Consider the following 13,405-nt stretch of genomic DNA (forward strand, 5'->3'; position numbering starts at 1 on the left):
CAAAGGATCAGAGAAGGGCCAAGATGTTATCATTTCACTGCTGTGTATGGCACAGAGAAAACCTGGGAGAGCTAATTGCGAACAAATTAGGTGGGAAGATTAGTCAACGTCTAGCAGTGAATGTCAGGGATGTCAGCGCTTGCACATAACTCTCTCACTGGCCTTTTCACCCTTTTTTAATTCCCTTGTTCAGTCTGTTTAGCTCAGCAGATCTGTGGATTTCTCAAACCTATTCACACACGCACACACGCGCGCACACACACACACACACACACACAGAGATTGCTTTCACAAAACCACACATAGCGAAAGGGTTGGAGTGACGTTGCCAACAGCAGCAAAACTGGCATGAGCTACAAATCCATTTGAGACCTAAACCAGGAGTTTGTCCAATTCTGACCAAAATCCCTGAAGATGAGGTTTGCTGCTGTTCCTAAATCGTCCTGTGCATCTGTTTTTTTTTGTTTTTTTTTTGTTTTTTCTAAATCTCTGGATCTAGTGATTGAGACAAGATATTTTTTGTCAATTTGTTGAATATTTGTAGGGTCGCTAACAAGTGTGGCCGTATTTGGGTCTTTTTAGGGCTGCTAGAACCACAGCTTTCCACTGCAATAGATTTTTCTCTATGCATTTAGGCTCTCATTGAATTTGACAATTCAGTTCTCCAAAATGGGAAAACAACAAATCTACCCACGCTGCATTTCCTCAGAACAAGCCGGACACTTGATTTCTTCTTCTGCTCCTTGTCTGACCCTTTCCTCTTTGTCTGCTTGATTTGACTACACCAGCTGAATTTGATCTGCGCCTCACACCCATCCCGGTGGAGAGTTTTGGCGGACCCTGGTGGACAGGAGCAGATGACGTAATTTAAAAAGCAAAATAGGCCGGCAGAGCATATTATTATTGCAATTCAATAATATCTATGAATTTGATTTTATTTTATTTTTTACTTAAATGTAAATGAAATTATAAAAAGTAACCTCCACTTTTTGATCTTTCAGCTGCACTTCTCTTCATAGAGTAACATTGGCATTATGACCTGATTAATTTGTTCAACTATCTGCTGATATTTAGCCTTCAGACATGCTGCTTCTATGTCGCCAACAACAGTTTCCAACAAAGGTGTGATATTCAGTATTTTTTGGAACTGTAAATATTTGAGAACAGCGGACATTTTCCTTACTTGTAAGCAATGGGAAGATGCACTAGCCTTGTTTCAGCCAGCTGACTGCGAGGGAGTGTCAACAGGTGCTCCCTTGATTTCAGCCAATGAGAACTCCTGGTCATGTCAGCATGTTTTTCCAGCATTTTAATACGAGAACATTGAATAATAGGAACGGCACGACAGAAAGGTTTAGACATTTTGAAACTGAAGCTAACACTCCAGTAGATCACTTCTGGACTTATTTTTGTTAGACATACATTGCTGTGAGACATTCAAGATCATTTATTTTATCTATTTTATCAAGTTTTATGAAGCTGCTGAGTCAGACATGTTCTGCTTAGCATTAGCTAAAGAAGATAATCCTGAATTACTCATTTTCCATAACTGGAGACAGCATCAAAGTCTTTCCTTTAGGTTTAAACACCAACCAGCTTTGGCACAATTGTCTTGCACGTTAATCCATTTGTTTCATGTTGAATTATGAGACGTTACACACAGCATGTCACCAAAAAGAAACGTTTGCTTCGATTCTGCTGCCCTTTTATGCAGGCACAGTAACTTCATCCAGGTGTTTTAATCTATTTATATCATCATCTATTTATATGTCTGGCTGCCCGTATGTGAATCCACTGAAATGTACAAAGTCACTGGTTCAGAAAATGAAATATCAAATGATATGGGGCATAAACTGCAATCCATTAAGAAAATTTCAATACATAGCATACATAGCTCGAACCCACAGATAGACGGGGTTCATCTATCTGTGGGTTTGGTATGTTCAGACCAATAAACTGAACATACAGTAACATGACAACGAAACATGGAAGAACCGTAGGAGGGGAAGGGAAACTCGTCAGAGATTATGGGAAGTCTGAAAGATACTTCATGCAGAGAAGTCATGGAAGCACAACAACAACCCTAAACGTAGAGCCAGAGCCACAGAGAAATGGTTGAGATTGGCTCTTAAGCACATAGGAATGTTGCATTCAAAGTCCAGACCTAAATTCAATTCAAGAATTGTATCAAGAATTGAAAACTGAAGTTCAAACATGCTCTCCATCCAGTCAGACTGGCTTTGAGCTGATTTACAGAGAAGAATGGAGAAAAGTTTTAAATCTCAAGATGCAGAAAACCGTTAAGAACTGACTCAGTGGGGCTCGACTCAAACGCACGCAGCACATTTTCGATACTCAATTTTGAAAACCATGTCATTGTTTTCACTCTCTCGTAATTACGCATTACACTGTGTCCGCGTTTCACGTTTTACCCCAGTAAAACAAGCACAAGAGACAAATCTTAAACAAAGCAAGTCTGCATGTTCAATCCTCTCGCCTTCAATAAGAAAGACCAACAAACACAACAGAAGCCGCCAAAGACAACGCAGCGGACCTGTGGCAGCATTCTGAATGAAATTAATCACACAACTTTCCTATTCTGCCTCACTTTTCCCTGCGATTGGTTTCGACAACCCCAGAGCGACGTCTCTGATTAGTGAGGGAGACTTTATAAGTGTCGCACGGCTGCCTCGGCTTTATAAATAGACCTGCTGTGTGGAATCCACTCAGGCAGGGTGAGGCGGAGGAAGACAAACAGAAATCACTCTCAGGAACAATAGATTATTCTTCTCCAACTTTAGTCGCGATGCTCCTGCCTGGATTTGCGCTACAAAATCTGCCGCATCCCTTTTTGTACCGCTACAAATTAAAGCGAGGAAAAGAAAAATCAAAAGAAAAAAAAAAAGCAAGCCTTTCCTTTGGGAATTTAAGCTCACAAGACGGGGAAAACACTGACCATCTGTGGCCTCTCAAGCACTATGTGTTTACCAGCTCATCAGAGTCTGACAGCTACAGCCTGTACACAGCGATGCTTACATTGTCAGTATGCTTAAGTAATGCATCCCTATGCGTGTGATGCTTAAACCCGACTGAGTTTATGTTAACACGATAGAAAAGGGAATAAGACGGAAAAAACAGACGACTCGGTGTCCGACGCCGAAGCGGCCAGGGGGAGCTTTGTGTTTTCCAAGTATTATCTCAGTCAGGAAAACACGGAGATAATGGCAAAATAAACAGCTTCGGCATATTTGCTTCTCCTCGGGGCGTGCTGTTGAAGGTGACTGATAGAGACAGACACGGTCCCATTCTGATCCACTGACAGGCCGGCTGACATCAACAAAAGAGCCAAGACAAAGAGAACGCACTGAGAGGAGAGGCGGCTGAACAGAAATCCACCTCAACTCCACCTCCGATTGCTACAAAATACACTCGGCTGTCATTAATTCAGCAGACAAAACTGTTACCAGATGTCATTATTTATTAAAAGTATTTAATAGGGAAAATGCTACCTTTGAATAATGCATTCGGTGGGAAGAGGGGTGCAGAGCTGGGGGCCTCGGGGGCGGATGGGAGGTGGGTGATTGATGAATATTAACGACCAGTGTCTGAAGGGATTGTGGTAAGCTACCTTTTTTTTTTCTCTGCCTCTGCATCTCCTGGGCTTTGTGTGCTCAGCCGCTGACCAACGATGGCCCAGCTGCGCTGCTCATTTGCTTGGCCCTATACGTGCAGTAGCTGGTTCAAAGTGCCAAGCCAGGCTATTTTACTCTCAGCCAAAGCGAACCAAGAAGCAGCCCACTCCTGCTTGGCCCCATCTGCTCAGTGGCACAGGGTTGGAGGACGTGCGGCTGACACTCAAGCTGAGTGACGTGCCCCAGCGAGGACAGATACAGACGTCATCGAGGTTAACGAAGCAACTACCTGGAGAAACTAAGTGATGCATCCCGCCTTGCTTCTCCGATGCAACGAAGAAACTAAGCGGATGGCAGTCGAAATGGTGACGTACCCTCATGTAAACTGCACCTACGTAGCTTTGGCAGACAACTCAAAGCACGTAGTGTCACGATTGTTTATAGAATCCGCATTGAATAGGCAGCACGTAGGCTGCTGTGTGGGCTTTCACTGCTTAATTGGATCAGGGTTATCCAAGTCTGAGAATTACCTCTTCTTTGCAGGAGTCTTTTGGCTTTCCCCCTCTGATCTGCCACCTTGGACTAAAACTGTATATTCATTTTTGTCCACACTAAAACCTGCACTCTGCAAGATTGCAGCGAAAAACACACAAGGAAAAAAATCACACTTGATTATATTAAAAGCAATAAACTGCCAGTTCAGAGTAGAACCAGTGCATCAGCAGAGTAAGACAGCTTTACACCAACAGGCTACTTCTGCACTGTTTGCCTGATGTGACTCTGAAAACGCAGCCTGGACTGAAGGTGGTGATCTCCATAAACAGCCTTTCTTGCTTTCCTCTGCAGGGCGCTTAGCATGCCGGTAGGGAGAGGAGTTTGTTCCGGGTTCCCATTTTTTGCTGGACCTGTTTCAGATCCAAATGGTGTTCTTTGACCCGGTGAGGTCATCAAACACTGTGCTCTGAGGAACCTGATGTTCTTTGTTCTCTCTACGACTGAGGGCTTCACATTCAGGCCCTGATTTCTGAGACTTTGTTACTGTGCCCACTTTGAACTCCTTGTGGACTCCTCTCTGTACATTGCACAGTGAGTCACACATTTTCCTGCTATAAAAGTACAGGAAATATATTCAGCTATTAGCACCACACGACCCCAGTTGGCTCATAGCACCACAGCTCTAAAAATTGAATTCCAGGCTGGACTTGACCGGTTTTTCACCAGGTGAACTGCCAAAAATCAAACCGTTTGACCTTTCTGATACTCTGCATTTGCATGGCTGCACTCAGCCTTTCTTTTTTTTCCCACACTAAGTCAGCTTTTAGTTTAAGTGCAGTACAGGTTTTATTGTTAGAACATTAATGTCTTCCATTATCAAAATAATAGCAAAAATTCAAACTTTACTAATTTTCTTGAATGAAATTGAAGGGCTAAATTATAATTTTACTGAAGGTTGTAAAAGAGAACGTGGTTTCAGACTCTGTTGGCTCTTTTCCTGTTTGCCGAATCTCACTAATATTGTGTGCAAAAGTTTAGCAAACAGTCCAGAAGTCTACATGACAGAGTAGCCATCCAGGGTCGTTGAAGTCCTTCTCACAAGATGCCATTCTTAAAGACAGTAACGAAGAATATAACACACCAGGTGTCTGCAAAGGTCTGAGCTGCATATGGCCATTTGAAGGAACAGCAAAATGTACATCCCAACTTGTGGTGTAGTGAATTGTTAAGCAGGCTGGAGAAAGTGCATATGCCATTAGTCAGCAAATTATTGACCCTTTCATGCATTTTCATTTTGGGTGTCCATGTTTTGGGGTTTTGATTTGGATTTTCAGCTGAATTTGACTTCAGCAACCAGAATCGAGCCAAACAGATCGTCTTTTTCTGGAACCAATTGGCTCCTCTCACCCTTTTTGTCCCCTCCGTTTCCATGCCAGACTGGCTTTGTTTGGTTTTAGGCACAGCAGAAGGTTCATTGTTGGGATATTAACGTCTTACAATAGCAAAAATCGCTGTAAAAATTCACAGTTTACCAAATTTGCTTGGACGCAACTCAAGAGCACGGTTGAATCAGTGCCAAACCCCGCCACCCCCATCTTCAGCTACAAGTGTCTGCACTAAGCCGAGTACAGCCAGCCAGAAAAGACACATTATTGAAATATGTGACAAATGCAACCCCATGCAAGGAGCAGATCATGCCGTCAAACTGGCCCCGGGCTCTTTCCGTTTCCCTTTTTTCCTCCCCTCCTTCCATCGCTCGTGAGATGTAATGACAGCATTTCAGCGCCGCTTTTGGCCTTGACCACACTTGGAGCGGAGCCACAAAGAGGCAGCGAGCCTCTCTCAGAAGAAATATTGTTCATCCACTGCGATGCCTCATCGCATACAAAATGTGAAAATAGGACCAGCGAACTGGCAAAGACATGAGAAGAGAACACCTCTTTTGAGAACAATGATGATACTGCTGAACCGTGCTGCAAGAGTGATAAGCGGGGGCTGCGAAAAAAAAAAAAAAGACTAAGATCTTGAGAGAACGGAGGGGACAAGGAGGGAAAACACAAAAGATGATCCGCATGGTATGCATGGAAGCACAAGAAGAGGGTAGTCTTAAATGGCAGCAGGGGGACTTAAACATCGTTCTGTGTGGAACCACTTCCCTATTCATGCGCCAGAAGCGAAGGATGCCCAAATGAATTAGAAACTAGCAGCAGCTGGCACGTATCACATACACAAAGATCCACACACGGCTGCTCAATTAAAAACACTTTGGCTTGTTTGTAGGTTCTGACTTGGCTTTCAGAAGCGGTCTGCCCACTTAAACGCGAGCACACAGCAAACCTAGGCAAAATATACCTGTAGGAGGAGGTCGGCGTGGATAATGGGTGGTGAATTAATAATGACAAGGAGCACTAGATCAGCTTTTGAGAAGGACACCTTGCCTCAAACTCCCACAAAAGGCAGCCCAGATGATTGTGCACCCATGCGTGAGCAAATACCTGAGACATGCCGTGAGCACAAGGCAGACAGACCGAAAAAGAAGCACGAGAAAGGAAGCGGGAGTAGAAAGTGTTTCACAAACTGCTTGGTTGGATCTCTGCTTAATTTCCCATGGGGTCATAAGAAGCTCTCTTCTCTTCCCCCCCCCCACTCTCCACCATCCAAAATCTGAAACGCTGCCATATACTGGTTAAAATTAAAACAAAAGGGGAAAAGGGGATGAAGCCGCACAGTTTCCCTTTTCAGCCTCGGTAACCAACAACACCTTTCACTAGGACATATCCAAGTAGGAACCAAGATGCAGAACATAACTGTGGCTCAGACCTCCTGTTCTTTGGTGGTTTTTGCAGGCGCTTACTCCAAGAAGACCAAGTTTCCTCCAGCAGAAAGTATTCGCAGACCTTTTTGGCTGATTGTTAGTGCCACCCAAGATACTGTCTCAGGTTTTTCTTCCCCCTTTGTTTTGCTGTCAGCTCTGATTGTGGCATTTTTACACAGTACTACCTATCAACTTTAGTCTCATGCAAAACATGTCTGACGCCTTTCGAGAGATCAGAAAGTGGGATTTACAACCAAACGTGGTCTGTGTACAGTTGATGTCTTTTTAAGCTTTAAGCATGCGAAGAAAAAAAAGGGGGGGGAGGATGTGACTTTCAACATACCTCTGCAATTAACAGATGCTGCATAGTAAGACACTTTTTGTCATAAAGCAAAGCTGTTGAAAAGGTTAGCAGCATATAACTGTCTAAGATATTACGGTCACGCAATTACTGAGAAATGCTCATGAAAATCAAAAGTGCGCTTGTTCAGTGTTGGGTGCTCCCGAAAGTGGACTCAGCTTCACAGCTCCGTCTTTTCCAAGCTTATTCCTAATTTATCTACAGCCCTTCTTACTTTGCATATGCTATAGGCTCAGTCAGCACCTAAAATGACTTTACTTCCCGTCATGACAAATCAGAAGCAGATGAAACAACTTGCGCTCACCTTTGAAGAATCCGGCTCCGTCCACAGGAATGCAGAGTGATGCTGAGGCTTTCTAACAGGAGCGTCGCCTTGATAGAGTGCAGGTGGTAGCGCCACAGAGAGTGAACCTGCTAAACCATCCAACGGACGCCGTAGAAAATAATAATAAGAATAATAATAAAAAAAATTTATATATCAAAGCCTTTGGGTCCGGCTCGGTCGGGTCCAAAGTGCCGCTTCTAGGTGTCACGTCGGCAAACGGAACGGCAGAAAAGGTTGTTGTTGGGGGGGTTTTTTGCACCTGGAGCTCCAGCAGAGTCCGCGCGTCCTCTGGAGAGGAGGAGCCGCGACGAGAGGATGAGCGTCAGCCGGAGTGGTGCCCACCTCTCCAGCAGCTGAGCGCTACTGAACAAAAGAGAGCTCCGAGGGCTCTCTGTTCAAATAGCAGAGAGAGAGGCGGCGGGGAGGGGGGAGGAGGCGGAAGACGAGGGGCCCCAGCGTGAGAAAGACGGTGGGTGTAAGATAATTGGGGGGTGGGGGGTGTCTACGGATAGCACAAAGACCAGAAGTTTCTACAAAACACTATGAAAGGAGACTCGAAAACATTTTTTTTAATATGTATATGTATATACCTTACAAGTTTTTTTTTTCTTCTGTACTATCAAAAACTTACTTTTTAAGCATTTAATTAAATAAAAATAGTTTTTCCTTCTGAGGTGGATGGAAAATATTCCATTTTTCTGTTTGGTTTTTATGTTTTTTTATGTTCAAGGTTGTCCTTCTGGAAGGTGAACCGTCAAGTCTTTTGCAGTCTTTATCAAATTCGCTTCTACTATCGCCTTGCTTGAGCTCTACTGCCCTTCCCATGAATCCTGACCAGACGCCAGGTCCGAGCTGAAGAGAAGAACCCTTGCAGCCTCATGCTGCCACCGCAGTATTTCAAAGTGGTCATAATCTGTTCATGTCAACTAATTTTTAGTTTTCTGCCACACAGAACTTCTCACATAGGCCAACATGTACAATGCAGATACTTTTGCAAAGCTCTGTGTCCATAAACACCATATCATTTATAGTGATTAAATGTTGACCTGTTGAATTTTGGTGCCTATTGACAAATAATTTGGCTTCTTTGTGAATGGCACTTCACTGAGTCCTTAAAATTATTTAGGAAACGATACGGTGCAGTTATGATTTTGATATCCTCAAGCTAAGGTGCTCCACACAGTCCCATTTGGTCTATAATAATGATCGTAGGGATTAAATTACATTTTCTGGCTGCACAGCAATGATCTCAACATAGGATTTTACTTGTAATAGCCAATTTAAGGCTATCAAATTAGATTTACACGGAAAATATCCTAGAATTTTGCTTAAAGGTTGAACTGGCAAACAATCGGGTTTGGTTTCAAATGCCTTCTTTGCATAATAGAAGTTATTATAAAGTGTAGGGTACATGTGGAGAAGAAAAAAAAAGAAATATAGAGTCAGACTAATTTCAAATGGCTTGCAAAAAGAGTTGTTTGTATACATTCATAGGAAATACAGATCCAGCATTTTAGGAGCCACTATGTGAGGACTAATGATTCCCTGAGGGCCTCCATGGTCGTGAGAGGAAGATTAAGGCTTTGTTCATATAGTTCAAGCATGGGTGGGATTGTTTGTATCATTGTTTTTCCTGGTATGAAATATTTATTTTACAGAGCGCATTATTACTATGTGCAGCAAAATGATCCAAAGGCATTTTGCAGGTGAACCTTAATAGTTTAAAAGCTACTCGTCGCCACTAGTCCTTAGACTATAGGAGCTGTCCACGGTTCTGAACCAGCAGCACTTCGGTGCTTTCAAGATGTGAGAAAATGTCAGTTTTCCTTGAGTAAAACTGTTGCGTCAGAAGTTAAAAGAAATGCCCTGATGTCTTATTTTTTTTCTTCAGAATTTTCTGAATTCAACAAAAAAGAGCAAAATTTTACTGATTGTTGGCGTCGAATCCAATAAGAAACAATCTAGCGGCAGGTTTGAAATCATGCTATTAAAAACAAAACGAAAAGAAAAAAGAAAACCGGCATAGAAATTTCTCTCCTTTTTTATAATCACGTACATTTTTTTTATTGTTTAAATCACATGACAGTGCACCCCAGAATTTTGTCATTACTGTCGTTAATTCTGGGCTTTTGACGATGTTTGAACGATTCTTTCTTCTAGACCAGGGGTCCCCAAGCTACGGCCCGCGGGCCGGATCCGGCCCGCCTCCTCATACCAGAAGTATTCAGTGTTTTTTTTCATATATTGTATTTTCTGGTTTATATGTGGATTTTTCTTCAACCACCAGGGGTGCTCTTGAGCAGATGTGAAACTAATTTTCCCTCAATGGAATATATACTAGTCAGTCCCAGTCACCGTTTCACTCACGGTTTTTTTCATTTGCATTCTGGGTAAAAATCTATTTAAAAGCGCGAATGTGTCATTGCGAAGTTTGGGGACTCCTGTTCTAGACCATGACGATGACCCATCACACAGCACCACGCCATGCAGGGTATGATCATACAAGAACCAGGGTGGAGGAAACGGAAGAATAGAGAAGTGAGACAGGGAAACAAAGGAGCTGTAATATTGTGGAGATGTAATCGGTGAAATGACGACCAGGTGAGTAAAATCAAAATGCAGAGCAGCTGGGGCAGAAACTGAATGAAAACAGAGCACAGCTATTTAACCAAAGCTAAGGTCTGAAACCAATATATTACACAAGATGTCCAGAAACACACAGCAAGAAAGAATGAAGAACTCAACACACAGGAATGAACTGATGCAGAGAGACCCTGATAAAACTAAAACGATCAAAATGCAAACATAAGTGAGAACCAAAACACAAACAGCTGAGAATTAGGACAGTTTAAATTAGCTTTACCAAATATGAAGACCAGTCAAACATTCAGCCATGATTATTTATGTTGCTTGTTAATGAGAAAAACAGATTAATGAGGATGTATACGCAGATTTTAGTATGTATGCATAATTTTGTCCCTTTTTCATTGGAAATCATCCAGAATTAAATCAAATTTTGTTCGATTTTATCAATGTATTGTGTGCTCTTGGTGAGTTAATGTGAACTTCAGAGTGCACTTTGGAATAACTCAGGTGATAGAAGTGTAGCTCCTGTCATTATGTCAGTATTTCTTTATGTATGGTGAATGAACCAAAAACCTGGCATACAACGATGGAAACATGAAAAATAAGTGTTTGGCTCAAATCTTCAAAACGACAAAAAGAAACTGCTTAAAAGAACCAACGGGCTGCGTTAAAGTGAAGCGAGAAATACTGCAGAGGTCTTTCGAAATACTTTGCCTTGGCCTCGTCTCATCCATGTCATTATGTAAATACTATGCTGACAAAGTATAACTTTAACTCATGAGAAACTGTCAGCAGTTTTATTGACCTTAGCTCATTTGGCCGTCTATTGGTGCTCTGGAGATGAAGAGTGGATTGTAAAAGTCCTGGCCAGGAAAACGCCTAAAAGGTCAAATATAGGCCACAGGAGGACTCAAGGTTATGCGGCTAATTCCTATTAGCTTTGTTAGACAAACTTAAAAAGCAGATCCGGGGACATAAGGGTTGTAATGGATTTCCTTCCTTTTTTTTTTTTTTTAACCACAATCAAAACTCATGCAAAGTTGCATTCTGCTTTGTCTGCGGTTAAATCAAAGCGTTCACAGAGCATAAAAGGGAATATTAGTTGTGGCTTGTGGTGTTTTAATAACATGAAATAGTCACTCAGTGCCTGACTGTGAGAGATAGACTTGGAGCTTATCCCCCTTAGATGATGAAAGGCCTTTTTTTTAGAACAACAAAGTCATTTTCATAGTTCAAATCAGAGAACTATGTGATGCCTGCTTATAAACCTCAAACAGTTTATTGTAGAAAGCCGCACACTTGGTTCATGAGCTCTGTTCTGTGCATCAGAGTGAGTTTACTCCCCGTATAATGAGCTTTAAGAATCACTTTCACTTCCTAAAAGTCAACCAATCACATACTGAGAGCAAACACATAAACACAGTGAAATATATTTGTTGTTTATTTATTTCAAATTGGACAATGCACAACACATAATACTTGAAGATGTATCACTAAGATTTTTTTTTAAATTTTACAAATGACTGATGATACAAGTGGAGCACAGAGAAGACTAATTAAGTTCTCTACCATTTACTTTGCCTAGTAAAAGGTAAAAGTGGATTTTTTTTACATCAGCACATAACCTCAAACTTTAATACATCATATTAGAATTTTATTTTATAGACCATCAGCAGCATGCATCAGTGAGGTGCAAGAAAAATGTCTTAAAAAATCTGATAAATGTACCATTCATATATATTCAGTGTTTCTCAGTCAATATTTTGTAGAACAAGCTTTTGCTACAATTACATCTTGTGGAATCACTCCTTGTAGCCTTTTCCTGCTAGTCCTCAACAGTGAGACTTGACTCGACTCCACTCTACCCAACTTGGGTGGTTTTCCATAACAATCGAGTGAGAGGTCCAATGGGTGGAGTCATTATTACTATGAGCAGCCCCAGAGTCCGAAAAGTAGTGGGCCACGATTTGTATGCTATGCAAACACAGGGCTACAATGGAGGACATGAAAGCTGCGCTGAACAGTCGGCTCTGTCTGTGACTTTTTATCTGATTCAAAAAAAAAGACAAAAAAGAGCGAGAAATGACAGTGGGCAGAAATACGAGAGTCACTCTTGTGACGCAAGCAGCGGCTCCTCAAAAGTACTTATGTCTCCTGCGGATACAAAAAATGGATACTTGACGTGACATATCAACATTGCGTTTGGAGCACATGTCTGTGCAAAGCAAGGAAGTACACTTCTGACCTAACACACAACACACTGCACAAATAGTTCAACCCACGCCTGGTGTCGAGAAGGGGAGGCGAATGTCTTCCTGCGAACATTGAGTAAGTCAGTAAGAGCCACTTTCGACATTTTGGGTGAAGCATGAGAGAACCACTTGTTTTAAGGAGTGGCTCCATCAGAATCATTACGAGTGGAGTGGCTCTGTGTTTGCTCTAAACCTAAAACCCTATGAAAATATTTGGAGGGCGCTACAAAGCCTGAAAGACCTGGAGAAGATCTGTTTGGTGGTGATGGCCAGAATCCCTGCTGCAGTGTGAGCAAATCTGGTCACGAACTACAGGACACGTCTGACACGTACTCGGTGCATCCATAAGGCTGTGCTCTCTTTTGAGGCGTCCTCTGGCAAAAGTTTATTGGATTTTGTTAATACCTTAATTATGCCAAGCTAAGAGATAAATAAATCCACGGAGAACACTGTCAAGCAACCCCTGATACCCCAAGGAATAATTAGGCAGAGCTGAGAAATATTTCCCCCCAGCCCCTCCTGAGAGCACTTTGGAGTAAACTTTGCTTCTGCCCCTTCATTTGTGACAGGGGATTTTTTTTTATTTGCATTTTGGCTTAAGTCTGTAAGCTGTAAAAAAAAAAAAAAAAACACACACACACACACACACATAGTACAAATGAGCTGGAACAGTAAGCAACCGAAAACTCACAGGGAATGTTTAAAAGCATTGTTGCTGCTGGGGCTCTTTCCAACGAAGTCACTGAAGCTGTGTCGTTATTTTTTTATTTTTAGTGACAGACGATTTATTTGTTAACAGCAGACATATTGACACTGAGTAAAATTTGTGCCGTTTTGTTTTCCCATCGCTGGAGATTTTAATTTAGCTGCAGTCTCCACTAGAAAGTGTACTTCTGTTTTTAAAACTCTACTAATATTTGTCTCCTCTTGCACATGTTA

General features: G+C 42.0%; 1 protein-coding gene across 1 annotated transcript in view; it reads right to left on the reverse strand.

The window, feature by feature from the left end:
• The window catches only part of ncanb (neurocan b), a 157,067-nt gene extending 149,067 nt beyond the window's left edge, over nt 1-8,000 (reverse strand). The window contains exon 1 of the mRNA XM_007570033.2: nt 7,608-8,000. The gene's annotated coding sequence lies outside the window, so the exon portion shown is untranslated. The remainder of the gene's footprint in view (nt 1-7,607) is intronic.
• Between the last annotated feature and the right edge of the window lie 5,405 nt (nt 8,001-13,405).

Source organism: Poecilia formosa, unplaced genomic scaffold (genome assembly GCF_000485575.1).
Source record: "Poecilia formosa unplaced genomic scaffold, Poecilia_formosa-5.1.2 Scaffold254, whole genome shotgun sequence".
Classification (NCBI taxonomy): domain Eukaryota; kingdom Metazoa; phylum Chordata; class Actinopteri; order Cyprinodontiformes; family Poeciliidae; genus Poecilia; species Poecilia formosa.